Source organism: Nicotiana tabacum, chromosome 24, assembly GCF_000715075.1.
Source record: "Nicotiana tabacum cultivar K326 chromosome 24, ASM71507v2, whole genome shotgun sequence".
Lineage (NCBI taxonomy): Eukaryota > Viridiplantae > Streptophyta > Magnoliopsida > Solanales > Solanaceae > Nicotiana > Nicotiana tabacum.
Window position 1 is genome coordinate 42,001,414 of NC_134103.1, and position 25,630 is coordinate 42,027,043.

At 39.2% G+C, this 25,630-nt stretch overlaps 1 long non-coding RNA gene across 1 annotated transcript; it reads left to right on the forward strand.

Annotated features, from left to right (window-relative positions):
* The first annotated feature begins 15,519 nt into the window (after positions 1-15,519).
* Positions 15,520-17,554, forward strand: LOC107780350 (uncharacterized). The gene is made up of 2 exons (XR_001646799.2): positions 15,520-15,930; positions 17,160-17,554. It is a non-coding gene; the product is annotated as an uncharacterized LOC107780350 (long non-coding RNA).
* The last annotated feature ends 8,076 nt before the right edge of the window (positions 17,555-25,630 follow it).

Here is a 25,630-nt window from a genome sequence, read left to right on the forward strand (position 1 = left end):
TCGAAGATGCTGCTTCTACAGGAGAAAGCAGTAATGGTGATATGTGCGACCCAAAGGGAATTGCTTTGGCATACATGGACCCAAACTACGATTAGTGGAATCTGCACCGACAGAGTCTCCATCAGCAAAGACCGATAGAGTCTCCATCAGCAAAAAAGAATCTTGCTTTCACTATTCACCTTTTGAAAAAGAAGACAACTTTTTACTGTTTGCTTTTAAAAAGAGTGGACCACACATTTCTGCTTGTCGACCACTTTAGATTGTCGATTAAATCAGACCACACATATGTACGCCTAAGATCAAAGGCATCTGATCCTTAGTCTATTTAAGACTCCCTCTCCCCATTGTAAGAGGCATCAAAAAATTCTCCAAATTTTCTAAGACCTCTCCCCTCTGTACTACTCTAATATTTTCCGCTGCAATGTTCTTTACTTTCAATTAATAAACTTTGTAAGGGCTTTACTTATACTGTCTTTAAGTTTTTATACTGCATCCCGTTCCATTCTACTTGGTATCAGAGCCATGTTGGCAGTATGCGTACTTAGTATGAGCAGCTAAGTACATATACTGTCTAGGGCATGGCAAAAATACTTTCAGATATGTTATTTTAAACCATATATATGTATATCTTACATACAGTTCTTTTATCTCTGGTTTTAATTTGCTTCAAAGTTATCGTATGAGGTGGTTATTTTCTCTATAAGTATGAAGTCACCGATTAATATCCGGTTCAGACGTTGGCAAGCCTGATTGAGATAGGTCGCTGTTGCCGAGGTAGGCGTTTAGACCTTGCTAGGTGTTCCCGTCGCTAAGATGACTTTAGAGAAAAGGATGTAAAACCAAGAAGACATTACTGAGAAGCCATTAGATCTAAGAGATTAAGGTACTGTATCCTGTTATACATATATGCTGTTTAATTATACGTATTGAATAGTTATTTTTTAGCCCTATAAGCCCCTAGACTGTATTTTCAAAATATGAATCAAAACCAGCATGTTTTGAACAGTGTTAATTTATCTTCTGCAGCAACTAAGATTGCTAAATTAGAAACTGATTTACAGAATTGAAATATCCCCAATGAACCTTTTAAAAAGATTTATGAATTAGGAAATTTCAGTTTCGTTAAGAAGCATAACATTAAGACCTGTGAGTCCACTATTGCTATTAATAATTCTTTAGAAATTATTAAATTATTTTCTGAGCATGATTTGAATCGATATAGAAATAGATTCAATTACTTGCATATTGGCCTTGTTCAGATTGCTGTCAAACCTCTCTTCAGAAAAGGTTTAGACGTACCTATTTGCGTCCTTCTAAGAGATGCTCATCTCCTTAACTTCGACGACTCTCTCTTAGGAGTTCTTCAGAGTAACCTAGCCAATGGCCCGGTATACTTTAACTGCTATCTAATTTCTCGGTAGATATCAATGACCCTAACGTCATGGATACTTTGACCTTAAACATCAAAACCAAGAACATGAATAGCAAAATCAATACTCGTGAAGTAGCAATCATTCACAGAGTCTATTACAGACTCATGGACACTACTCTTGCACCCAGAGCTCGAGTTGAAAGTGTCAAGGGAGTTACCATGCTTATGGAAGCAAATACCGACCATAGTACGGTATTTGTCCCTAGACTCCTTAATTGGAATGATATACTCACAAGTGATGAATGGCACTTCGATGCTATAACTCAACCTTCTACTTCGAATCTTGAAAGATCTCAGATTGAACAGGTAATTCAATTTCCTGATGGATCTATTGATCTGAAATTCCTAAGATCAAGTTCTAATCTCTCGAGCAGAACTAGTTCCTTTAGAAGAAGGACTACTGTTCCTTCCGTACCTTCTTCTTTTAAACCCCCGGAGAAAGACGTAAATTCTGAAAATGTTGCAACTTCCGTTCCAACTACTGGTAACAACAAAGGGAAAGTTACGGGAGTAGATTTCTCCCATACAGTCCCAAAAGTTTATTACCAAAATCATCCCTCTAGTCCAACCCCTAGCGATATGTACCCTCCTCAGGAAGAAGTCCCTGAATATATCAAAATGATCAGATCTCGTGATCCATATATCCTAGATCAGAAGAAGATCGACCAACAGTGGTCTCATCCTGATAACATACCTAAAAGAAAATGGTATGTTGCCACTTATTCTCTTGAACAGAGAAAAGACTTCAGAGATTGCTGGATATCAGACATGAAAAGAATGAGATGTGAAATCGATTTCTTTAAATGGTTTGAAATATCTGGTAAATATGAACACCAGAAGGACTGCCTACAAGTCCTCATTAACAAATGGTGCACAGCTAACAACAAGGTTGTTGAATCTGTCACTCCTCCTCTAGAAGGAATAAAAATCCCAGTTTCAAACGTTGTTATCTCTGCTTCTCCTTTCAAAATCAAAAACGAGAAACCAACGAATATGGTTACTTGTTCTGATCTCGATCGAGTTGTTGAACAAAATGATTACTCAAATCAACTCCTTCATGTCATTTCTAGACAAATAGAAGACTCTAAAGAAAAGTCTTTATTCAGTGGAAAGCCAAACTTTTCACAACCCAGTTCAAGTCAGAACATTGAATCAAACCCAGGTTTCAAAATCGCTGAGTTTTCAAAGGACAAATATCCAAAACTCAAAGATACTTTTGAAATCAGTGGTAATGTTCTTGACAAGATCAACAAAAAATTGGTTGATCTTAATATTTCTAAGGAGAAACCCAAAGATGGTAAGATATCCACCATCAGGGAAAAGGAAGATCTCCTCCATAAACTTACAAATGAACGCTTTCATAATTACAAAAATTATCATAAGCGTCCCTCATTTCCAGATATCCAATACTAGGAAAATCATTTTCTTGCCTCTACTTCTCACGAAGGAAGAAGCATTATCGAATGGAACATTGATGCTCTTGCAGAGCACCAAATATACCATAAACTCCATGAAATGGGAGTTTGTATTACAGCTTACAAGATAAGAGGATCTTCTGATAAAGAAGCCGCCTCTATGATTGTAGCTGTAGGAAAAGATTGACCCAGAAGCCTGCTCCCTTCAGATGGTCCGAGGAGTGTGAGGAGAGCTTTCAAAAGCTCAAGACTTCTTTGACTACAACCCCAGTGTTGGTGTTGCCTACGAGTTCAGAGTCCTACACTGTGTACTGTGATGCGTTACGTGTTGGCCTTGGCACAGTGTTGATGCAAGACGGTAGGGTGATTGCTTATGCGTCTAGAAAGCTAAAGTTTCATGATAAGAATTATCATGTTCATGACTTGGAATTAGCAACTATTGTTCATGCCTTGAAGATTTGGCAGTACTATTTGTACGGTGTCCCCTGTGAGGTCTATACCGATCACCAAAGTCTACAACATCTGTGCAAATAGAAGGATCTTAACTTGCAGTAGAGGATATAGTTAGAGTTGCTTAAGGACTATGATATCACTATTCTATATCATCCCGGGAAGGCAATTATGGTGGCCGATGCCTTGCGTCGAAAGGCGGAGAGCTTGGGCATTTTAGCATACCTACCAGTGGCAGAGAGGCCATTAGCATTGGATGTTCAGGCCTTGGCCAACCAGTTTGTTAGATTGGATGTTTTGAAGCCCAGTCGGGTTCTGACTTGCGTGGTTTCTCAGTCTTCTTTATATGATCGTATCAGAGAGCGTCAGTATGACGACCCCCATTTGCTTGTTCTTAAGGACACGGTACAGGACAACGATACCAAGGAGGTTTCTATTGGAGATGATGGTGTGTTGCGAATGAAGGGACGATTATGTGTGCCCAATGTGGATGGGTTACATGAGTTGATTCTTTATGAGGCCCACAGTTTAAGGTATTCTTCATCTGGGTTCCGCTAAGATGTATCAGGATTTGAGACAACACTATTGTTGGAGGAGAATGAAGAAAGACATAGTGGAGTACGTAGCTCGGTGCCTAAATTGTTAGCATGTGAAGTATGAGCACCAGAGGTGGGTTGCTTCAGAGACTTGAGATTCCCAAGTGGAAATGGGACTGAGTTACCGTGGACTTCGTTGTTGGGCTCCCGCGGACTCATAAGAAATTTGACGTTGTATGGGTAATTATGGATAGGTTGACCAAATCGTCTCATTTCATTTCGGTTGTGACTACCTATTCTTTAGAGCAGCTGGCTCAGATTTATATCCGCGAGATTGTCCGACTTCATGGCGCGCCAATATCCATCATATCTGACCAAGGTATGCAGTTAACATCGCACTTCTGGATAGTCGTACAGTGTGAGTTAGGCACACAGATTGAGTTGAGTACATCATTCCACCCCTAGATGGACGGACAGTCCGAGCGCACCATTTAGATATTGGAAGATATGCTCCGTGCCTGTGTTCTGGATTTCGGGGGTTCTTGGGATCAGTTCTTGCCGCTTGTGGAGTTTGCCTACAACAATAGCTACCAATTGAGTATTCAGATGGCTCCTTATAAGGCCCTTTATGGGAGACAATGTCATTCCTCATTTGGTTGGTTTGATCCAGGAGAGGCTAAGTTATTAGGCACAAATTTGGTTCGAGATTCCTTGGAGAAGGTCAAGTTGATCCAGGATCGGCTTCGTACAACCCAATCTAGATAGAAGAGTTATGCGGATCGGAAGGTTCGTGATGTTGCATTCATAATTGGAGAGCGGGTCTTGCTCCGGGTTTTGTTCATGAATGGTGTTATGAGGTTCGGAAGAAGGGCAGGTTGAGCCCTACGTATATCGGACCTTTTGAGATTCTTGAGAGGATTGGTGAGATGGACTACAAGCTTGCATTGCAACCTAGTTTATCTGCAGTTCATCCAATATTCCATGTTTCTATGCTCCGGAAGTATCACGGTGTTCCATCTCATGTTTTGGATTTTAGCTCAGTCCAATTGGACAAGGATTTGTCTTATGTTGAGGAACCGGTGGCCATTTTGGACCGGCAGGTCCAAAAGTTGAGGTCAAAGAGCGTTGCTTCAGTAAAGGTTTAGTTCAACCAGTCAAGGAGGTGACTTGTGAGACCGAGCATGTTATGCGTAGCCGTTATCCTCATCTTTTCATCACTTCAGGTATGCCTCTTTACACGTTCAAGGACGAACATATGTTTTAAGAGGAGGAGGATGTAATGACCCGGCCAGTCGTTTTGAGTATTTAGCCACGTTACCCTATTTATTGCATCCTCTATGTTATATTGTTGTTATGTGACTTGCCGAGGTGGTTAGTTTTGGTTGCGGGTGAGTTTCAAAGTGAAATGGGACTTAGTCCCAAAATTGGAAGCTTAAGTTGAAAGAGTTGACTGAAGTTTGCCTTTTGTGTAGATTACTCCGGAATGGAGTTTTGATAGTTCCGATAACTTCAAATGGTTATTTTGGACTTAGGAGCATGTCCGGATATTGATTTGGAGGTTCGTAGGTCGTTTTGGCTTGAATTGGCGAAAGCTAGAAAGTTGAAGATTTGGAAGGTTAAGAAGTTTGACCGGAAGTTGACTTTATTGATATCAGGGTCGGATTCTGATTCCGGAAGTTGGAATAGGTCTGTTGTGTCATTTATGACTTGTGTGCAAATTTGAGGTCAATCGGAGTTGGTTTGGTATGAATCGTCGTTAGTCTTGGATGTTGGATGGTCATGGTTTTCATAGGTTTGAATTGGGTTGCGATTTGTAGAATTGATGTTGTTTGATGTGATTTTAGGTCTCGAGTAGGTTTGTTATGTGTTTTGGAACTTGTTGGTATATTCAGACGGGGTCTCGGGGGGCCCGGGTGTGAATCGAATTGAAATCGGATCATTTTTGGACTTGGTTGAGTGCTAAACCACTGCTGAGTCTGGTGCAATTACACTTGCCCACTTCGGACCGCAGAAGCTGCCTTCGAGCCGCAGAAGCGAGGTTGGGCTGGCAAACTGGGACCGCATGTGCGGTCATTTATCCGCAGAAGCGGTTAGCCTCCGTAGAAGCGCAAGCGCAGATGCGCTTATGTGCCTGCAGATACGATTTTCCCTAGGCTTTAGTGGAAGCCGCACCTGCGATGGGATTTCCGCAAGTGCAGAGCTGTGGATGCGGCAGAGGGTCCGCAAAAGCGAGATCGATGGGCAGAAAAGGGACAAATCAAGGGTTTTATTTCATTCTTCATCGTTTGACTTAGAGAGCTCGATTTTGGGTGATTTTGAGAGAAATGTTCAAGGAGTTTATCGGGGTAAGTGCTTCTAACTCGGATTTGGCTATTATACATGAATCCATTATTGTTTTTATCATTTAATTAGTGTTTTGAGTTGGAAAATTGGAAAAAATTTGTGAAAACTTCATAAACTATATTTTGAGGATTTAAAGGTCGATTTGAGATCGGGATTGAGTAATTATAGTATGGTTGGACTTGTTATCGAATGAGTATTCGAATTTTGTAAATTTGGTCGGATTCCAAGACGCGGGCCCATGGTTGACTTTTGAAGTTGACCTTTTGATTTTCTTTAAAGATTGCAGCTTTATTATCCAGAATAGTTTTCTATGGTTTGTATTTATGGTGTAAAGTTATTTTGGCTAGATTCGGGCCATTCAGAGTTGGATATTCGCGGAAAAGGCTTACTTGTGGATTGAATTAGCGTGTTTTGAGGTAAGTGTCTTGCCTAATTTTGTGTGGGGAAATTACCCCTTAGGATTGGTGTTATTTTGTTTTAATTGTGGTACGTGAAAGCTGTGTACGCAAGGTAACGAGTGGGTACACGTGATAAATGTGCTAATTGACCGGTTTAAGCTAGGTAGATTCTTTTCATGCCTTTAATTGAATTGTCATAACATGTTATATTCATCATCATTAATCTATCCTTATATGCTTCACTTTACATTGTTAATACTTGTCTCATCTCTTACTTGTTATTTTCCCTTACATGCTTAGTTGAAGTTATTGTTTTCTCATTTCATTGTTAAATACTTAACTGTTGAGTTACCTTACTTGAAGTTGTTATTTCTTGGAATATCTTATTGTTGAGTTTTGGTGCCGAAGTTGTAAAAGTCGTGATCACATTGGGGAAAAGTTATAAATTGTTGAAATGCCATTCTTGTTGAGTTATTCACTTTCGGTTGCTATTGTAGAGACTCTTGTACATATTGTAGTTGAGTCATGGGCTATTTATTGTGAAAACATTATTATTGTTGACTTCTTTGGCAAGTTGTGGTATTGGGCACTTGAGGCGCGATTTATGATATGTTGTGATATTGATACGCATGCGGTGGTATAAGGATAGGGGTTGATACACATGCAGTGAGATAAGATGGGCTTGATATGCGTGTTTCTAGTAGGGGAACTATTTGATGCCACGCGGTATGATAAGGCGGGCTAAACCGCGGGTAGCTTTTTCGAAAAAATAAGTTTTCAAAACTAAATGTTAGACTCCTGCGGTGATACAAGGAAATATTGTGATTTTGATTGTGAAATGAGACTACGAGGCGATACCTCGGTAGTGATTCTTGTTGCTATCTTTCATTTACATCACTTGTGTTTTTGCTACATCGTTTCCTTGGCATTCTTATTATGTGCTTCTTCTGTGTTGTCTTTATTGCTTTAATTTCAATGTAGTTATTCTTGTTGTATCTTTTCATTGTATCATTTCCATTGTTTCCATTATTATACTGTACTATACCTGTTCAGTTTTCTTTATTTATTTCAGTAGGTGTCTTGACCTGACCTCGTCACTACTCTACCAAGATTAGGCTTGATACCTATTGCGTACCGTTGTAGTGTACTCATACTATACTTCTGCACATCTTTTTGTGCAGATCCAGGTACTTCATACCAGACTAGGCATCCGTGAGTTGAGCTTGGATCAGAGACTTTAAGGTATACATGCCGGCGTTCGCAGGCCTTGGAGTCAACCTCTATCTTAGTTTCTATTGCATACTCCTATTATTGATACTGATGTCTTAGGGATGTTTCAGTATACTCGTGTAGAGCTTATGACTCGATCTCACCAGAATTTGGATGTTATTTTCAGTTGTATTGTGGAGTCGTTTTATAGTTGTTGGCTTCATTGGAAGTTTTATTACTATCTCCATTAATTCTTTATGTATATTAGGCTAGGTGCCATCACGACATCCTACAGAGGGAGAATGGGGTCGTGACAAAAATCATCCGATTTCGACCTTCAAACCTCCATTTTTTGTTTTTGCAAAGTTTCCACAAAATCCCTCATTTCTTCACTTTAATTCACTAACTTAATGCTAAAACAAAGATGGAATCATGATATAACAACAAATTCAAGTACAAAACACTTACCCCGATCCAAGATGTGAAACTTCCCTCCCAAATCTCCCAAAATCAAGCTCTACACCTCAAAATGTAAAATAACTCTAACCCTCGATTTAGGATTTTAAACATTCTGTCCAGGTGCTCTTCTTCGCGAACGAGGAAAATGCCTCGCGTTCGCGAAGCACAAAAATTTCCAGCTATTGAGACCTCTTATGCGAAAGCGACAGGCCAGTCGCGAACGTGATGACCGAATACCTTGAAGCTTCACGATCAGGGTCCATGCCTTGCGACTACGTAGAATAAATGACGGCCACCCCTGGGCCTTGCCTCCCTTCAACGCGAACGTGAAATCCATCACGCGTTCACAATGAACAACCTACCTGAATCTTCGCGAATGTGTCCCTAGTCTTGCGAACGCGATGCACAAATTCCACCAGTCACCCAAATACTCTTTGCGATCGCGAACCTTCCCTCGCGAACGCGTATAAGGAAACCAGATACAGAAAAATTAGCGGTCCACAAAGTCCAAAATAAAGCCGAACATGATTTGAATCACACCTAAGGCCCCCGAGACCCATCCAAACATACCAACAGGTCCTAATACACGACACGAACTTAGTCGAAGCCTCAAATCACATCAAACAACATTGAAATCACAAATCACACCTCAATTGAAGCCTAATGAACTATTGAACTTCCAAACTTCTAAAACTAATGCCGAAACATACCAAACCAACTCCGATTGACCTTAAATTTTGCCCACAAGTCATAAATGGCACAACAGGCCTATTCCAACTCCCGAAACCAAAATCTGAGCTTGATATCAACAAAGTCAACGATCGGTCAAACTTTTCAACCTTCCAAACCTTCAACTTTCCAACTTTCGCCAATTCAAGCCAAAACGACCTACGGACCTCCAAATCCAAATCTATACATACGCCTAAGTCCAAAATTACCATACGAAGCTATTGGAACCATCAAAACTCCATTCTGGAGTTGTTTACACAATAAGTCAACATCCGTTCAATTCTTCTATCTTAAGCTTTCAACCTTGGGACTAAGTGTCCCAATTAACTCTGAAACATCCCTGGAACCAAACCAACCACCCCGGCAAGTCATGTAACCATAAGTGAACATAAAATAAGAAATAAATAGGGGAACGGGGCTATAATACACAAGACGACCAACTGAGTCGTGACATTCTCCCCCTCTTAAACAAACATTCATCCTCGAACAGGTCTAGAATCATACCTGGAGTCGCAAATAGGTGTGGATATATGCTCCGCATCTTCCGCTCGGTCTCCCAAGTAGCCTCCTCGACCGGCTGGGCTCTCCATTGAACTTTCACCGAAGCTATATTTTTTTATCTCAACTTTCGAACGTGTCCAAAATAGCCACCAGCTCCACAAGATAAGTCAAATATCCATCTAACTGGACCGTGTTGAAATCCAAAACATGTGACGACTCACTATAATACTTCCAATTCATAGAAATATGAAACACTGGTTGAACACCCGATAGACTAGGTGGCAATGCAACCTTGTAGGCCACCTCTCGAATCCTCTGAAGCATCTCAAAAGGGCTAATGTACCGAGGGCTCAACTTGACATTCTTCCCGAACCTCATAACACCCTTCATGGGTGAAACTCTGAGCAATACCTTCTTTCCCACCATATAGGTAACATCATGAACCTTTCAATAAGCGTAACTCTTCTATCTAGACTGTGTTGTACGAAGCCATTCCTAAACAACTTGACTTTCTCAAGTCATTCTGGACCAAATTAGTACCCAATAACCTACCCTCTCCCGGCTCAAAACAACCAATTGAATAACGACACCGCCTCCCATATAAGGCCTCATAAGGATCCACCTCAATACTCAATTGGTAGTTATTATTGTAGGCAAACTTAGCAAGCGATAGAAACCGATCCCAAGAACCCCGAAAATCCATAACACAAGCGTGTAGCATGTCCACCAAGATCTAAATGGTGCGCTCAGACTGTCAATCCATCTGGGGGTGGAATGTTGTGCTCAACTCAACCCGGGTGCCCAACTCTCGCTGCACTGCTCTCTAAAACTGTGATGTGAACTGCGTGCCCCGATCAGATATAATAGACACCGGCATGCCATGAAGATGAACAATCTCGCGGATATAGATCTGAGCTAGTCACTCTAAAGAAAAGATGGTCACAACTGGAATAAAATATGTGGACTTAGTCAACCGGTCCACAATCACCCAAACTCTATCAAGTTTCTTCAAAGTCCATGGGATCCCAACAACGAAATCCATGGTAACACGCTCCCATTTCCACTCGGGAATCTCGAGTCTCTAAAGCAAACCGCCCGGCCTCTGATGCTCGTACTTCACCTGCTGAAAATTCAAGCACCGATCCATATACTCTACTATATCTTTCTTCATTAACCTCCACCAATAATGTTGCATCAAGTCCTGATACAGCTTTGCGACACCCAGATAAATGGAATATCGTGAATTGTGGGCCTCCTCAAGAATCAACTCACATAACACATCCACATTGGACACAAAAATCAGACCCTGCATCCTCAACACCCCTTCATCTCCAATAGAAACCTCCTTGGCACCGCCGTGCTGCACTGTGTCCTCAGCATCTGTGAGAGAATAGAAGAGTCAAGTTCAAATTCTGGAAATAACAAATCCGCACAATAAGAATACAAGAAAGTGAAGTTTCCTAACAGTTCGGTAGCCTCTCGAAGACAATTATAGATGTCTCTGTACCGATCTACTAGACTCTACTAAACTTGCTAATGACTCGTAATACCTATGAACCTAATGCTCTGATACTAACTTGTCACGACCCAAAAGCTCAACCCGTCATGATGGAACCTAACACACCAGCTAGGCAATCCAAAACATAACAATAAAGGAAATAGAACAACAAAACTTATAAAAATAGCATAAGTCTTAAATCTCAATACAACCAAATACTGCTAATACAAGGTAAATCTCCCAAAACTGGTAAATACAGAGTCATGAGCTCTACAACGGAATACAAGTCTGAAACTGAACAATAATAACAATGACTGAACCATAACAACAGTATGTAAGGGAAAGACAAGTCAAAACTACGAACAAAGATGCAACTCTACCTCGTCTGTCGAAGATAGTCCAACAAGCAAGCCTACTGCTAGTAACTGGTCCCCATACTTGGATCTGTATAATTAAATGCAGAGTGTAGTATGAGTACAACCAATCCAATATACGTAATAATTATCTTAACTAACCACGATGACGTAAAAGAAAACAAGAATTATAAATGATACATGCTATAACATGTACAGTTTCATATAATCCAACAAGTACAGAACAGTAATATGAAAATATGTAAGATACTGAAAGAACTATCTGTGTGTGTGTACAATTACTCAAAATCTCTATTCAGTCACGGGTACAACAGATTAGATGATATGTAGATAATCAAATAATAAACTATGGAAATTGCAAGTAAAGATGAAATACAATTCCAAAATAACATTGGCCAGACTTTCCTCAACCTTTCCATATCTGTACCAAACCACCGATCAGTTTTCCTTAATAACCGCGTGTACACCATCAAGAGAAAAACATGAGAGAGTGACCCTAAGGGGATGGATCTATATCCACACGCTGCACGGATAACTCACATGCTAATAGAATCAACCGCACAGACAACTCACGTGCTAACAATATCAATAACTGGATATACGCAGACAACTCACGTGCAAATAATCACAATCCACCCGGTGTGGTCACAGGCTACCAGTCCAGCTCATAACATAGAGAAAGGAAATATGTGGGAATATATGTACGTGATCAATAATTATCAAGTTCATATTCCTGGATTGGTATAAATAACATATTATAGTGTAGGCATGTGCAATGTGTGCTATCATAGTTAGAACAGACAATTTCCATCAAAAATAGCAGTTATCAAGTTGAACAGGACAAATAACCTCAACGAAATCTCAAATATGGTACAAATATCTCAAAGAGGGGTGCAAATAGGATAAACGTCTCAATTTGAAGCTTATCAATCATTTCACGGCATGTCATAGCCTAAGCACTACCCCAAGCATGAAAATAGTACCCTGGTGCATGCATATGGGCTCAACCCTACACATGTGCACCACCCATAGCATGTAGCTATCACAAATAATTCAGGCAACTAATGCCTCAACCAAGTTTGGATAAGATACTTACCTCAAGCAAGCCAAATTACTCCCCTTAGCAAGCCCTTCCCGCGCATATCAACCTCAGGAAGGCTCGAATCTAGACAAAATAATGTAATACTATCAATAAGAGCTATAGCAGTTGATTTCAAATAATAAAGCTAAGATCTTTAACTAAAATCAAAAAGTCAACCCAAAAGTGAACCTCGGGCCCGCACCTCGGAACCCGACAAAATTCACAAATTCTGAACACCCATTCAGTTACGAGTCCAACCATACCCAAATCATCCAGTTTTAACCTCAATTCGACCTTCAAACCTCCATTTGTTATTTTTGCAAAGTTTCACAAAATCCCCCATTTATTCACTTTAATTCACTAACTAAATGCTAAAACAAAGATGGAATCATGATGTCATAACAAATCCGAGTCAAAAATACTTACCCCGATCCAAGACGTGAAAATCCCTCCTAGATCGCCGAAAATCGAGATCTACAACTCAAAATGTGAAATAATACTCTAACCATAGATTTAGGAGTTTAAACATTCTGCCCCAGGTGCTCTTCTTCGTGAATGCGAAAAATGCCTCGCGTTCGCGAAGCAAAAATATTTTCAGCGGATGAGACCTCTTACGCGAATGAGACAGCCCGGTCGTGAACATGATGAACAAATACCTTGAAGCTTCTCGATCACGGTTCATGCCTCGCGACCACGTATAATACATGCCTGCCACCAGGGCCTTGCCTCCCTTCAACGTAAACGCGACATCCATCACCCGTTCACGATGAACAACCTACCCGAATCTTCGCGAATGCATCCATAGTCTTGCGAACGTGACACACAAATTCCACCTGCCACCCAAATACTCTTCGCGATAGCGACACTTCCCTCGCGAAGGCATATAAGGAAACCAGATACAGAAATATCAGCAGTCCAAAATGAAACCAAACATGATCCGAATCACTCCCGAGGCCCCTCAGACCCCATCCAAACATACCAACAGGTCCTAAAACGCATCACGAACTTAGTCGAAGCCTCAAATCATATCCAACAATATCGAAATCACGAATCACACCCCAATTCTAGCCTTGAACTTCCAAACTTCTAAAATTAATGCCGAACATATCAAACAAACTCCGTTTGACTCAAATTTTGGCGACAAGTCATAAATGATACAACGGACCTATTTTAATTTTCGGAACCAAAATCCGAGCCCGATATTAATAAAGTCAACTCTCGGTCAAACTTCTCAACCTTTCAAAACTTCAACTTTTTAACTTTCGCAAATTCAAGCCAAAACGACCCGCAGACCTCCAAATCCGTACATATGCTTAGCTAAGTCCAAAATAACCATACGAAGCTATCAGAACCATCAAAACTCCATTCTGGAGTCGTTTACACAAAAGTTAACATCCGATCAATTCTTTCAACTTAAGCTTTCAACTTTGGAACTAAGTATCCAATTCACTCCGAAACATCCCCGGTACCAAACCAACCACCCCGCCAAGTCACGTAATCATAATTGAACATAAAGTAAGCAATAAACAGGAGAATGGGGTTACAATACACAAGACGACCAACCGGGTCAACACAGTAAATGTGGGGTAGCTAGCCATGTAACCACTGTGAACATGTAATAGATCATTTGATTGCATTTTAACTTTAATAGATCATTTGATTGCATTTTAGCTTCGGTAAAGGGCCAAATATACCCCTGTACTTCGAAAAAGGTTTAAATATACCATTCGTTATACTATGAGTCCAAATATACCCCTGTCGCTATACTTTGGGTTCAAATATACCCCTCATTTAAATGGAGGGACACGTGTCATCGTCCTATTGGTCAATTCTAAATATCTCCTAATTAATTAAAAAGACACATATTCATACCCGAAATATTTGTAAAAATTTCTTTAAAAAACTAAAAAAACTGAAAAATGTTTATTTTGTAAAAACTGAAAAAAAATATTTTATTACAAAATAATAGTTTCAGTTTTTTTAAAAGCAATTATTTTTTGTAAAAACTGGAAAAATAATATTTTGTTGAATTTTTTTTGTAAAAACAGAAAAAAAAATCAACAAAATATTTTCATTTTTTTAAAACTAATACACTTGTAGTCCACTGCTTTAGGAAAGTCTTTTTTTCAGTTTTTAAAACAAAATCTTTTTTTTCACTTTGTACAAAAAATATTTTCAGATTTTCAGTTTTTTTAAAGCAATTATTTTTGTAAAAACTGGAAAAAAAAATATTTTGTTGAATTATTTTTTTCAGTTTTTACAAAAAAAAAATATTTTTCAGTTTTTTCAGTTTTTTTAAAGTAATTTTTACAAATATTTCGGGTATGAATATGTGTCTTTTTAATTAATTAGGAGATATTTAGAATTGACCAATAGGAGTATGACATGTGTCCCTCCGTTTAAATGAGGGGTATATTTGAACCCAAAGTATAGCAACATGGGTATATTTGGACTCATAGTATAACGAATGGTATATTTAATCCTTTTAAAAAAGTACAGGGGTATATTTGGCCCTTTACCGTTTTAGCTTTAATAGATCATTTGATTGCATTTTATCTTTAATAGCTTTTAGTAAATGTGGGTCAGACGACCAAAAGTGTTTTATAGAATTTTAGGATTTTTGGTTATTTCATTTGATTGCATTTTAGCTTTAATAGATCATTTGCATTTTGTATTACTAAGAACATTTTAAAATTATAAAAATATCAAAAATATTTTTATCATTCATCCGTTGCATTTTTAGGGTTTAATTATATTGTTAAATGCATTGACTAAATACAAAAATCACAAAAAATGGGGGTTTACATTGATCATCCCTTGCATTTTTAGGTTTAATTAATTCATTAATTTGTTAATTCGCCATTTAAGTAGTTTAATATTGGTCAAACTAGATTAGTAGGCCAATTGTGTAAATTTGGGTTATAGCTAAGCTTAAAACAAAAAACAAAGGGCGGCTCATGTTATATCTGAATTGGGCCAAATTGGATGGCCCAATTACCTCTCAGCACCGCCCCAACCCAATCCCATTACCCAGTCTATGTCATTATCAAATACTGAACGACACCGTTTTGGTGTTGAATTCTTCTCCGCCCTTCATATCTTTTGATCTGACGGTTCAAAACTCATCAGTCTTCCCCAAAGAAATGTCCTAACAGACCCCTACCCCAAAGACCTCTCAAACACTCTCTTCCCGTCTCTCCGGCCAAAGGCACAATCAAAAATCGCCCACGACGGCGGGCCACATCCAAACCACCCTAAATTATCACCTTTCTTATTCCCAATCTCCAGTCCATCTCTCCTAAAAACCCTTCAATCTCGTCATTTAGTAAATCTAGGAATTTCAAAAAACTTTGCCTCTTTTTTGATTTCTCTTGATGAGAGCAATCGATGGACGTTAGTTTTGGTTCATTTTATAGCCACCAGAACCCGGTCAAATCCCGTTGACTGGCGAGTTTTCTCTCCAATTGCTCCATTTTTGTTTCTTTGATCTGTCCAAGTCCAATATGTATGATTCTCATCTCGTTTCTTTAAGTTTCAGTTGCATCCCCATTCCCGTCTCTCTTTTACTCTATCTCTGTCAAGAAAGCATGTTTGGTGCTCAACTTGTTTGATGTTAATTTTTACAATAGGCTATTTAGTTTCTCAAATTCGCAATTAGCTTCCTATTTTCAAGATTGAACACCTCAGGATTTCATATAGAGATCAAATGTTTTGGTAATTAATAAGCATGTTGTGTTCATCATTATTTGTTGGATTTAACCGGTTTCTATGGTCACATAATAATTGTTTCAATGGTTTAGTCTTGTTGTTGAGTTTTTCTATCTTTTTTTATTATTATTTCGTTTTGAGTTTGTTATGTTCTTTAGTTGGATTGAAGCTTGATATTGAAAGCCATTTGTCCTAGGCTTAGGGTGCAAATGGATGGTAAATAACAGAGGTTCTTGGGCGTAGTTGGGGGAATAGATTTAGGGAATCTCTCAATTAATTTCCATTGGTAATAAATCAAGTAAAAGGGGTCGGGTATTACGGGCGTGAGAGGTAAAAAGCAGAAAATAAAAGGATTAGAAAGAAAAAAAAATAACTTAAAGCAGCCTTAGAATCTGTTATAAAAAGAGCACCACTCTTCACACTTTAGGGGGCATTCATTCATAGCATTCATAAGCAGCTTGAAAAAAAACTCTGCAATACAAAAGTCAAATCTAAAAACAATTCAAAAAAGGCTTCAAACAAAAACCAAAAAAAAAAAAAAGCAAATTAGGATTTCAAGGAATTGCTTCAATTTATGTTGGTTTGGCTACGATTTTCTGGGTTGTTGAAGAATATTTTAAGTTTCGAAAGGCTTGATTTGTTGTTGTTATCCCTGCTGTTAGCTGATCTCCATCCTTCTTTCCTTATGCCTTTATTTGGCTGTTGTCATTTTATTTTCTCCGCACACAGAATCCGTGTACTCATGTTTGATATATAAGAGTGATTTCTCAAGTTATCTCTTAACGTGTTGAATGAATTCTGTTGAGCCTGATGTTTTGTTTCTATGTGTTATGAAATGTTCTCTTAGTGTTCAATTGTTTTTGGTCAGAACTGGTTAAAAACCTTACACTCATGAATTGTTACATAATTAGTCAAAATTCATCAGTTAAAATAGCATGTGATAGAATCTACATATTTCTCTACATATTAATTCAGATCTGGAAATTTCAGTAGTTGATTCATGCATAACTTTAGACTTAAATATAGGCTACGGGTTAGATATTGTGACTGCAAAAGTGTTGATTCTGAGTATTTCCAAATTGTGTCCAAATCATTCTGACGAACACATCCAGCGAGAGATCTTCATTTTTGGAAGGCTAACCATTTTGTGGGTCAAATCCATGAGTTAGAAAATAGGACAGACCTGATAGGCACTGTTTGTACATTTAATGAACAACTGCTATAAGAGTTTCAACTAATTTGTTACATGTTATGGTTAATGCAATTTAGAAGTAGCTTGTTACTATTGTATTCATAAATATGGCAGTTTTGTTTAGTGAATTCATTGATAAGGCCTGTAATAGCTATATCTCTTAATATTCAAACTATAACCAAGACGCGTTAATTTGAATGCAATTCCTTATTCGTGTATTTCGTTTCAATTGCATCGTTTAATTTGATTGGAATTTGGGTTGTTTAATGACCTACAATTTTCGTTTGGAATGCCGCAGCGTGTAGCGGGCCTGACCCGCAAAAATGGCCCAGCAGGGGTCAAGTAACACCTATGGGTCCATTGGGCCTCAATTGTTCGTCCTAGCAATGGCATGTAACTTCACGTGCACGAGGCCTGCCACTTGAGAAGGCCTCGATACGCTGGGCCTCCCCTTGAGCCCGACTTTGACTCACGTGGACTTGTGAGAGGTTTTAATGTCGGCTTTTAATCATATACAATTTGTAATATCATTAAATCAATTATTAGCTGATGTAGTATCAAGCAATTATGAGTAAAACACGAAGCAAGCCTTTGAACTACCAAAAGACAGTGACATTGGAGTTGAGTTATTTTTAAACGCAATCAATATATAAGTAAACCCAGGTATCCAGCGAACTACCTTGTGACTTTGCACACAAAGAGAAGATGACTTAGCAATTAATCAACAACTCAAAATAAGCTTAATTAATTTTATATCTTATCCATAATAAATCATTCCATAATTTTGGACCTTCACAATAATCTCAAACTTAGGAAAATTAATCCATCTTATGAACATTCGTAGTAGCTTTAGGCGTGCTTTAACTAATAATTCACTATGTTTATGGGTATTATGTTTATGGGTACGGTTCCCGTGGTATGATTGTGACACCTAATCCCAAATTCAAGTGCGTGTTCGCTTGCCTTGATATCATAACTTCAATAATAATAATAAAATAAGTATGTTGTAAATTGCGGGTGCATTTTGCGTGGCACAATTTGCGATGTGTACAAAACCATAAGTGTGCAACATCATAACTTGTTCTAAAATAATTTCATAAATGCCTAAAACGGATTAAAATATGCAATTAAAATCGGTAAAGATAAAAATGCACATAGGTTCTAAAACATGTAATAATCAGGTAATTAAACCGAGTGTAATTGTAAAGCGACCATGCTAAACCACGGAATCTGGGAGTGCCTCACACCTTCTCCTAGGTTAATAGAATTTCTTACCCGGTCTTCTATGTTTCGCAGATTTAAATTGAGTCAAACTTTTCTTGAATTGGGTTTTTAAAAACGGTGACTTAGGATACCTTAATAATTATTCAAAGTGGCGACTCTCAAAAAATAAAATAAAATAATTTCTTTTCAATAATGTCACTTAAAGTGGAAAAACTCCTTTCTTTCATTCCCCGGAAAAAGGTGTAACAGCTCTGGCAGATCATGAACCTAGAACATCTGGTTCAGGGTTCAGAATTCGAGCTTAGATAATTGTTATACTTGGCTTTCTTGTTTATTGTCTAATTTTATGTGTTTGATCCTAATGTACTAAATACCTCTCTTTACTGCTTTAATATTGCGTAAACTGTATATAAACTGTTACGCTACCCTTTTCTCTCTAAGTCTTCTAAATCTTTTGGGAGCGCATGCATGCGTGACTCTTTTTCCTGTTAGAAGTGTCACACCCTAATGTTAGAATGGGGATTAGATTGGTTACAAATCCGGATGGCTTTTTGGTTCTCGGCACATTGCCCCCCTCCCCCCCGGCTGGCTCGAGTTGTTGTCACGCCCCGTCCTTGGGGAGCGCGGCCGACGCTCAATCGAAATACCCCAGTCAAGCAAGCCTACTTGATACCTTCTACCCGACTTTACCCATGAACAAAGTGAAGATGTATCCCATTAATTAGACAATGAGAAGATCGCATGAATAACACAAACAATATTACCATTAGTTACTTAATTTACAATTTCCAAAAATATATTACATTACACATTAATAGTTTAGAAGTGGAAGCGTGTGATACAAATACAACACCTTTAGTTCAACTTTTCCAACACCAAGATACAACCCACACTATGTCTACAGAGCCTCTAATGGATACAAAAGAGTAGTATGAAGATGCCGGCAATAAGACTCCGGCTATACCTCAAAACACTAAACATAGAGGACAAAAGGTACAAGACCCCTAATGAAATGGGGCTCACCAAGTCAATTGAGGAGAGGGTGTGTTGCTATCACTAATCAATGTTGCCTGCTGTGGAACCACTTGCATCTATGAAAGATGAAGCGCCCCCGGTAAAAGGGACGTTAGTACATATGGAATAGCACTAGTATGTAAGACTAAACACCCTCTCAATAGAACGAGTAACAGTAAAATGAGAAAGAAACATGGAATCTATGAGAGCCTCAAACAATATTAAAGTGTCGAGTTAAGAGAAAGATAAATTTCAAGTAAATTTCAATATCTCTAAGTTGGGAGATCTTTAGTAATGATATACCACTGTGCTATTAGCATGGAGTCCGATCACGGCCCGATCGGCTAAGCCGTGTCACCCAAGACATCCAATCACAACACCACCATGTGCGGGGCATGGCGTCCGATCTCAGCCCGATCGGTTAAGCCGTCTCACCACAATGCCGTGTGAGTCTACATCACATCAAATTTCACTAGCAACCATCTCATCCCAATTAAGGGGAATAATCTTAACATATCAATACAGGGATTTACCCCTCAATCAGTCATACACCAGCACGTACAGTTTCGGGGTTAGGTTATTTCAACCTACCCTTCCTCGGTGACTAAACGATACTCCCAAAATATTTATGATAAAAAAAAGGAGTTACAACACATTACATAACTTTTACACTTCTTTTCATTTCATTGGCACTATTGGCCACAAGTGTAGTTTTCATTCATGGCATGATAGCCGCATATTATATCTCATATTCATTTCCTTCACTTTTAAGCAGCATCAAAGATTATTGACAACAACAACATTTGGAACCAGGACCTTAAATATGTATATGAGCAATCATGAGTTTTAAGCACATTGAGTTTTCTTCCACAATTTGGCATAATAAATTTCATTTGAAACACGAATTGAAGTCAGCATTTTAATACACAAATCATACTTGAACACATTCCCGAAGGAGAGCATAATGTAATAGGAGCAATTGAATCGCATTTTGAGCATATAATTTTCGACACACTGCTTATTTGGAATAATCAGATTTATTAGGAATACTCGGGACGTGAGGAATAAGAATCATAGGCCAATCACACTTTAGACTTATGAGAACATCATGGGATTCGATTCTAAAAGAGAAGCTTAGCCAACATACCTCGCTTGAGCTCTCCTTAAATTACTACAATGTTCCGGAAATCCTAGCAACTTCAATCTATCAGAGAGATGAAATAATTGAACCAGAATTAGGAAGAGGTTCATGGGTTCAGCTCATTTAAGCATTTCATCAAACACTATGTGTGCAAACTTAACTATAAAGTTTTTCTACAAGATTTTCTTCACCCCACAACCAATTTACTATTCAACATAACCCCTATCAGTTCAATGACCTTCCCACCATCCTTATTGGTACATGCATGCATCAATAACAACTCACATACCTAAGAATCACACTCCCCATTAACCAACTTTTGCCCAAACTCGAAATTGGAGACTAGGGTATGGAACCTTACCTCTTTAGATGAAGACCTTGTGAGCTATCCTTGTAGAATTTTAAGGCTTTAGCAAGAACTTGATGATCAAAGGGGGTTGGGGCTTCCTTATCTCTCTCTAAGATACTCCCCTCTCTCTAAAATAGCCTTTTAAACCAGTCCAAATGATCCCCAAAGTAGTTTTATAAAAATGAGATTGGGTAAATTTTTCTAAACTTAAGCCTACAAAATCGGGTTTGCAATCGCAGACCGGACCGCAAAACGAACATGTGGTCCGCAAAGGGGACCGCAAAAATGGTCCCAAAACTAGGTAGGCATGTTCAGGTCTGTGGCCCTTATGCGGCCCACAGAACGTCTATGTGGTCGCATAACGCGCGGCGAAACCCCGGGTTCTAGGTCAATTTTTACGGGGCCTTACAGTTGTCCGCTCAGATAAGCTAGGTCTAGCATTCCATACCTTTTAAGGTTTAAATCAAGAAGAACATAGCCCCATGCCGGATCCCTAGTAGGTACATTTGTTTGCATCAAGTCCATTTGACTTTGGGGACTCAACACAGGGGTTGGGTCCGTCTAGAACAGGTATGCCCAATATTAAAAGACCATCCGGATGCATCTTACATCCTACTTGTGCATTTATTTGTTTCAGCTTGCATGTTGACCGACTTCTAGAATATGGAATGAAAATCAAGGAAAATCACGAGAGAGGGGTAGGTGAGAGAAAATTCACTCGGTTTTCAAAAATCCCGATATTTGAATAATCCCAAAACTATGCCAAATTTTTAAAATGGTTGTTATAAATAAGCCAAATTTTTGAATGTCATGCTCCCCTTGTTTTGAAAAAACTCACCGAACTACGCGGGTCTAATTCTTATCGGATGTGAGATACGTAGGCAACCTTCATCGGGTTCGGGTTCGGCCCCGCATTTTGCAAAAATAACCAAAATAAGAAATGCAGTCAAACATTTTCAAAATAAAGTGGGACGCTGCTTTTGTCCAAATAACCTGAAATGTTCCTTCGGGACGCCGAATGGCTATTTTTACAAAAATAGCCATATTTGGTCCCTTCACTCAAATTTATGCCACTTAGCAAGCGCAATCTTAAAATCTTCCCCCCGAGGTGTTGAAGGGTCATATTTGCAACATTAGTCACTTTTGTTTTGGCTTGACGTTTGCAAAATTGATGTTTTCTATGACTATTTTCGATACAATTTCACTCTTTTTAACCTTGTTTTGTCCTTTAAAAAGTGCAGAATGAGCACTGTCCAAACCTTACCTTTGAGAGTTGCGGATGTGATACCATTGTCACTCCACATGTGGTGGGAGGATTTAGGGAAAGAAGGACGTGAACGAGTTAATCAGTATTTGGGGGCGCTCACCGGACTGTTAAATATTCAGTCTAGAAGTGACTTGATAGAGGCACTAGTGTCGTTCTGGGACCCAGCTCACAATGTGTTTCACTTCTCGAATTTTGAGCTGACACCTACTCTGGAGGAGACAGCCGATCATGCTGGAAGTATGGAAGGGTTAAGGCATAAGTATCTAGTATCCCTAAGGACCATCACTCCCCAAAACACATGTGGATCTCCTGAAAACAAATAGGAAGATTAAGACAGTGGATCTGGCAGGTGGATTTTGCTTTTTTCAGTTTTTGTACCAGCGTTACAGGTACCTAGAGGGATTTTAAGAACCAAGAAAGTGGGCTTTGCAGCAAAGGCAATAGGGGACAAGTGGGAGATACATAAGTGTTTTGCCTTCATAGTGGAATTTTTAGGCAGCTTGGTGTTCCCAATAGAGGATAGGAACATCAATCTATGCCTAGTCGGAGTTGTCCATATTCTGACCATCCAAGACAAAAGTACCCTCATACCCATGATTGTATCAGACATATTCCGAGCCTTAACGTCTTGCAAGGCCAGAACCAAGTTTTGTTTTAGGGATGTAACCTGTTGCTACAGATGTGGATGATAGAGCATCTTTATCAGTGTCCCAGATACATGAAATACGGTGCTACCGGGGGCTTTTGCATCGGAGCAATTGGAACGAGGGTGGCTAGTTTTGTGATGTCGGAGGCGATCAGGGCTTGGATCACTCATCTTCGTTCGTTAACTGCGAATCAGATAAAGCGGACTTTGGGTTGACTTTCTGTTGATGAGATCGTTCATATGTAATCCACTGGTCTCTATTTTACTCTTGATGGGTCTTCGCAGTATTCAGCCATACGCCCTGTATCGGGATTGAGAAAGTTGGAGAGGTGCTAGCTAGTTCCTAAAGATGAGGACCTTAGTGTTCATGTGGTCGAATTATATCCTGAAGCTCAGTTCCCTGAAAACATAGTCTGAAAGACCTGCGAAGAGGCCCCATATCCAGGAGTTTATTGATAGAGCGCAAGGGAAGTGGGCTTGAGTGGAAAAGAGGAAGAATATCGGACCACCATTAGCATATTAACAAATCAAGTGAGAGTCCTTAAGTGTGAAAGTGACTTGCAAGCTACTGAGGATGAGGGAGAAAAGAAAAGGTTAGCTCGTGAAAATGAGGCCCTCCAAGTCCAATTACGAGAAATGAAAATAGCATCAAAGACACCCATAAGGAGTGAAAGAGATCAAAGGATCATTGTCAACCTGAGGCAAAAAAATGTATGATTATGCGGCCAATCTAACAAAAATCGAAAAAGAATTGGCAAAGGCTCGGGCAAAGGTAGTCCAGTTGGGAGAAGATTTAGAGAACTGCATAAGATTAGCCCTCCAAGCAAAGCAAAACTACGATGAAGAGATTGCGGGTTTAAGTAAAGAGTTGGTCATTCTTGAAAACAAAATGGGCCAACAAGTTAAATATTTCAAGATAGAAAGGGAACATTGTTACAACGTTTTGAACCAATTGGAGGGAAATTCAATAAACCTACAAAACCAGAGGGATCAGGCCCTGTTGTTGGTAGAAGCCCGGAAAGAGCAGATTAGACTAATGTGCCAAAATCAGACAATCACAAAGTTTAGGATCTGGGAAATAGCTGACTACACTGCCAGGAAATGCAATAAATGTGAAGATATGACCAAAGATATGTTCTTCGACACGGTGTTGGATTTTGCTCGCAAGGTCATGGCCAATTTACAAGTCCTTCATGCTGAGATTGGGGCCAGGCCCACGCAGTGATTGACTGATGTCACCCGGGGCCCTGATTGGAGTTTTAGAGTTGGTTTTTCCATTGTATCAGTTGTTTTTGATTATCGAGTATGTAGTTTACTTTCTTATTTAAAGTATATTGTTCATTGTCCATGTTGAGTCTATTGTTATTTTCTCATGATTGAGTCTGTATTTTCTTTTCAAAGTCAGTTGTTGATGTTTTCGAGTCTTTGTAATGAAAACCCCAAAAACGTTTTATTTAATGAAATATTTAAAATCCAAAAATTATTTGCTTTAACTTTCCCTTTATTTTTCTGAACTACATAATGATCTGATTTATGCGTCATCAAGATACGTAGACAATCCCCACTGGATGCGATTAAAGCCATAAATAAACTAAGTGAAAAGTAAGCAAAAAGAGAATAATAATGAGCGATAAAACCAAAAAGAGTGTTTGAAATGAAAGAAAAGAGATATAGAATAAAGATGAAGAAATGAATGTCGGGATGAGACATGCAACCGCTCAAATACATAATAGAAGAGTTTTAACTACTAGGTGCATTGCATCCCAACGTGCGCTTTCCTATCTGTCAAATGCTCTGAACTAACAAGTTTGTTCTGTGTGCTCAAAGTCAGGTTCTATTTTTTGGTGGTTGGTTTTGTGGTATTCTAGCTTCCCATATGTACTTTAACCGCTCAAAAGGAAAGGTATCAATGGCTTCTGAGAGCAATCTGCCATTCATCAACCCTAAGGATAGCCCAACATCGGCTATTCCGATAGAGTTGGCTGCGGCCGAGGAAAACCGAATGTTGCGCCTCCGCATGATGGAGATGCTGGATGCGTGGACTAATGGGAAAGAACCTCCAAGCGCCATCCTTGTATTTCCAGAACTAATTCCCAGAATGAGAGGGGTCACTAATATCTCTATGACGAACCTGTTTAATCCATACAGGTACACTTCCATGCCAAACAATGGTCTCGGAATGCCTTCTTTGATTCGTCCCTAGGCGCCGGTTTCAAGGGTACTACCGGTAGTTTTCTCCACAGCACCCACCTTCACTACACCACAACCAAACATACCTAGGCTGTACACCGAGCCTCTAACCTTCACTTTCCTGGGTCCATACATTCCACCAAAAGTCACATATGTCGCCCCAGATTCATTCACTCAACCTTTTCAATAAGACTTTACAATTTATCAAGAAAACGTTGTCAAGAATCCCGAGCAGAAAGAAATGCCTCGGAAAATGAAGAGTCTCGGGCAAAGCTTAAAGAATATGCAAGGCCTAACCAGCCTGAAGAGTGTATCTTATTCTGATCTATTTATGTCCCCTCATGTACATTTGCCAGCTGGTTTTAAAACCCCGACTTTGAAAAGTATGACAGGCACGGAGACTCGATCGCTCACCTGAAATGGTGTTGTAACTAGTTTAGGAGCTCTGGCTGGAAAGAAGAGCTACTGATGGCC